The sequence below is a fragment of the Lolium rigidum genome, chromosome 4, assembly GCF_022539505.1.
Source record: "Lolium rigidum isolate FL_2022 chromosome 4, APGP_CSIRO_Lrig_0.1, whole genome shotgun sequence".
Classification (NCBI taxonomy): Eukaryota; Viridiplantae; Streptophyta; class Magnoliopsida; order Poales; family Poaceae; genus Lolium; species Lolium rigidum.
The window spans coordinates 134,074,956-134,080,340 of NC_061511.1; positions in this window are offsets into that span (position 1 = coordinate 134,074,956).

Genomic DNA, 5,385 nt, shown 5'->3' on the forward strand with positions numbered 1-5,385 from the left:
CATCATCACCGCCATCTCCACCGCTGCACATCGTCACCGCTGTAACATCTAGGGTTGAATCTTGATTGTTTCATAGGGGAAACTCTCCCGGTATTGATTTCTACTTGTTATTGATGCTATTGAGTGAAACCATTGAACCAAGGTTTATGTTCAGATTGTTATTCATCATCATATCACCTCTGATCATGTTCCATATGATGTCTCGTGAGTAGTTTGTTTAGTTCTTGAGGACATGGGTGAAGTCTAAATGTTAGTAGTGAATTATGTTGAGTAATATTTAATGGTTTGATATTTAAGTTGTGGTGTTACTCTTCTAGTGGTGTCATGTGAACGTCGACTACATGGTACTTCACCTTTATGGGCCTAGGGGAGTGCATCTTGTTTCCGTTTGCTAATTGTGGGGTTGCCGGAGTGACAGAAACCTGAACCCCCATTGGTATATCGATGCAGGAGGGATAGCAGGATCTCAGAGTTTAAGGTTGTGGTTAGATTTATCTTAATTACTTTCTTGTATTTGCGGATGCTTGCAAGGGGTATAATCACAAGTATGTATTAGTCCTAGGAAGGGCGGTGCATTAGCATAGGTTCACCCACACAACACTTATCAAAACAATAAAGATTAATCAGCTATATGAAGCGAAAGCACTAGACTAAATTCCCGTGTGTCCTCAAGAACGTTTGGTAATTATAAGTAAACAAACCGGCTTGTCTTTTGTGCTAAAAAGGATTGGGCCACTCGCTGCAATTATTACTCGCATTTTACTTACTTGTACTTTATTTATCTGCTATATCAAAACCCCCTGAATACTTGTATGTGAGCATTTACAGTGAATCCTTCATCGAAACTGCTTGTCAACACCTTCTGCTCCTCGTTGGGTTCGACACTCTTATTTATCGAAAGTACTACGATACACCCCCTATACTTGTGGGTCATCAAGACTATTTTCACGGCGCCGTTGCCGGGGAGTGAAGCGCTATTGGTAAGTGGAATTGGTAAGGGAAACCTTTACTGTACGTGCTGATTTTATTTCTGCCTGCTGCTATAATTCATTATGGAGAGATCTTCTCTTGAATTCCTATTTGGAAAATCTACTAGTACTGCAAAGGTAGTGGATGAGGCGCCGGTGAGAAAGAGGTTCCATACAAAATACCTATGAAAATTATTGAACGTGTTGTGGATAACCGCTATGAAGGGGATGGAACTGTCCATCCTGGAGATCATTTACTGTTTTTACATGAATTATGCGGGTTATTCAAATGTGCAGGTACTGCTATGGATGAAGTTAGGAAGAAACTATTCTCTATATCGCTGTCTGGTAAAGCAGCGCATTGGTATAAATTGCTGAATAATGGGGATTCTCTTGATTGGAAGGATATTGTGCCTCTATTTTATTCTAAATTCTATCCTCCAAGTGAAATTTACAAAGACCGGAACCGCATATATAATTTCTGACCTCATGATGGAGAGAGTATTGCCCAAGCATGGGGGAGATTGAAGTCTTTAATGCTCAAATGCCCCATTCATGAGCTTCCTGGTAATATCATTATTGATAATTTCTATGCAAGACTTTCTTTTCAAGATAAAACCTTGTTGGATACTACTTGTTCTGGATCATTTACACGCAACAAAGAAGAGTTTAAAAGGGACATTCTTGATCGGATTCAGGAGAATACTGAAGGATGGGAGAACGACAAAGATAGAGAGTCAGGTATAAACTATGATTATAAATGCATTGAAACTTTTATGGATACTGATAAATTTCGTAATATGAGTGCTACTTATGGTCTTGACCCTCAAGTTGTTGCAAATTTTTATAAAGCTTTTTCCTCTCATTTTGAATTGCCTAGGAAGAATTTTGATAAGTATCATGAACCGTACAAAGATAAAACTGATTCATCTATAAATAAATGTTTTGTAATTGAAACTATTGATCATATCCTTCCTGAAACTTATATTGAAAAAACTCCTTTCCCTGCTAAAATGAAGGAGTATTCTGTTATAACTAGTGCGGTTAATAAAAGTGCAAAGAAACCTATAGAACCTGAAGAACAAATAAAGGTTGAACCTGCTGTTGCAATAGTTAAAGATCTTGTGATTGAAAATGTAGAAGATGGTCATATTATTTTCTGTGAAGATGCTTCTAATATTGTTTCGCATCCTAATAAGTCTAGGAAAGCCAGTGTTCCTATGCTCTCTGTTAGAATTGGTGATCATTGTTATTATGGTTTATGCGACATTGGTGCAAGTATTAGTGGCATTCCTTATGAGCTTTACACGGAGATCATGCATGAAATTGGTTCTTGTGAACTTGAAGATATTGATGTGGTTATTCGGTTAGCTAATAGAGAAACTATCTCTCCTATTGGTATTGTTCGAGATGTGGAAGTTCTATGTGGTAAGATTAAATATCATGCTGACTTTTTGGTACTTGGTTCCGCTGCTAGTAAGTCTTGTCCTATTATTTTTGGTAGACCTTTCCTAAATACTTGTGGAGCTGTTATAGATTGCAAGAAAGAGAAAATTGTAACTAAATTTGCTGGTGAATCTTATGAGTTTAATTTCTCTAAATTTGCCAAAACTCCTTATAAAGCTGATTTGCCTAATAACGATTTTAGAGTTGAACAATGTGCGTCTATTGCTCTTGCTCCTAATAATCCTTTGCAGCAACATTTGGAGGATAGTGAGAGTGAAGTCTTTAGGGAAGAAAGGAATGAGCTTGATGAAATTTTCCTTCGTCAACCTATTCTTAAACATGATTTGCTTCGGTTGAAGATCTAGGTACAACACCACCACCAAAGGAAGATCCTGTTTTTGATTTAAAACCGTTGCTCGATAATCTTAAGTATGCTCATATTGATGATAAGAAAATATATCATGTTATTATTAGTTCTAAGCTTTCGGATTTTGAGGAAGAAAGGTTATTGGAAATATTGAAGAAACACGGAGGAGCTATTTGCTACACTCTTGATGACTTGAAGGGGATTTCTCCCTCTATTTGCCAACATGCTATCAACATGGAAGATGATGCAAAGCCTCGTTGTTGAACATCAGTGATCGTCTAATTCCTAAGATGAAGGATGTGGTAAGGAATGAGGTATTAAAACTTCTTGAAGGTGGTATTATATATCCTATTGCTGATAGTAGATGGGTTAGTCATGTGCATTGTGTTCCTAAGAAAGGAGGAATGATCTGTTGTGCCTAATGATAATGATGAGCTCATCCCTCAAAGAGTAGTTGTAGGGTATAGAATGTGCATTGATTATCGAAAAGTTAATAAGGTTACTAAGAAAGATCATTACCCTTTACCTTTTATTGATCAAATGTTAGAAAGGTTGTCTAAAAATTCTCATTTTTGCTTTCTTGATGGTTATTACGGGTTCTCACAAATTGTTCGTTAAAACTAAAGATCAAGAGAAAACCACTTTCACTTGTCCCTATGGAACTTATGCTTATAGACGTATGCCTTTTGGTTTATGTAATGCTCCTGCTACTTTTCAAAGATGCATGTCTGCTATTTTTCATGGCTTTTGTGAGAATATTGTAGAGGTATTCATGGATGATTTTTATGTCTATGAGAATTCTTTTGATAATTGCTTGCGAAACCTTGATAAAGTTTTGCAGAGATGTGAAGAAACTAACCTTGTTCTTAATTGGGAGAAATGCCACTTTATGGTTAATGAAGGAATTGTATTGGGACATAAAATTTCCGAGAGGGGTATTGAAGTTGATAGAGCTAAAGTTGAAGCAATTGAGAAGATGCCCTATCCTAGGGATGTTAAAGGTATTCGTAGTGTTCTTGGTCATGTTGGGTTTTATAGGAGATTTATTAAAGACTTTTCTAAGATTTCAAAGCCTCTTACTAATCTTCTTCAAAAAGATGTACTGTTGTTTTTGATAATGATTGTAAGGAAGCTTTTGAAACTCTAAAGAAAGCCTTAACAAGCTGCTCCTATAGTTGAACCTCCTGATTGGAACTTACCTTTTGAAATTATGTGTGATGCTAGTGATTTTACTGTAGGCGCTGTTCTTGGACGGCGAGTAGATAAAAAATTGAATGTTATTCATTATGCTAGTAAAACTCTTGATGCTGCTCAAAGAAATTATGCTACAACTGAAAAAGAATTGTTAGCTGTAGTCTTTGCTTGTGACAAGTTTAGATCCTATATTGTTGATTCAAAAGTTACAATCCATACTGATCATGCTGCAATTAGATACCTTATGCAAAAGAAAGATGCTAAGCCAAGGCTTATTAGATGGGTGCTTTTGTTGCAAGAATTTGATTTGCATATTATAGATAGGAAAGGTGCTGATAATCCTGTTGCTGATAATTTGTCTAGATTGGAAAATATTGCTTATGATCCTCGTTCTCGTTAATGATAGTTTTCCAAATGAACAATTGGCTGTAATAAAGGTGAGCTCACGAGACGAGTCCTTGGTATGCTTGATTATGCTAACTTTATTGTTTCCAAGTACTTGCCTCCAACCTTTTCAGCTCAACAAAGGAGGAAATTCTTTTATGACTTGAGGCATTATTTTTGGGATGACCCACACTTATATAAAGAAGGAGTGGATGGTATTATGCGAAGATGTGTTCCCGAATATGAACAACAAGAGATATTGAGTAAGTGTCATGGTAGTGTTTATGGAGGACATCACGCGGAGATAGAACCGCGCAAAAGGTTCTACAATCAGGTTTCTATTGGCCAACTCTCTTCAAAGATGCATGGAAGTTTATTTTATCTTGTGATGAATGTCAAAGGGTTGGTAATATCTCCAGACGCAATGAAATGCCTATGAATTATACTCTTGTCATTGAACTATTCGATTGTTGGGGATTTGATTTCATGGGACCTTTCCCTTCTTCAGAAGGTAACACTCATATACTTGTCGCTGTTGATTATGTTACTAAATGGGTGGAAGCCATACCCACAAAAAGTGCTGATGGTGAGACCTCTTTAAAAATGCTTCTAGATATTATTTTTCCTAGATTTGGGGTTCCTAGATATCTTATGACTGATGGAGGTTCTCATTTTATTCATGGTGGTTTTAGAAAAACTCTTGCTAAGTATGGTATTAATCATAGGATTGCTTCCGCTTATCATCCTCAAACAAGTGGGCAAGTAGAATTATCAAATAGAGAAATTAAATCTATCTTGGGAAAGACTGTTAATAAATCTAGAAAGAACTGGGCTAGTAAATTGAAAGAAGCACTATGGGCTTATAGAACTGCTTATAAAAATCCCATGGGTATGTCACCTTATAAAATGGTTTATGGGAAAGCTTGTCATTTACCTTTAGAACTAGAACACAAAGCTTATTGGGTTGTAAGAGAACTTAATAAAGATCCTAAACTTGCCGGTAAGAAGAGATTGCTACAATTGAGT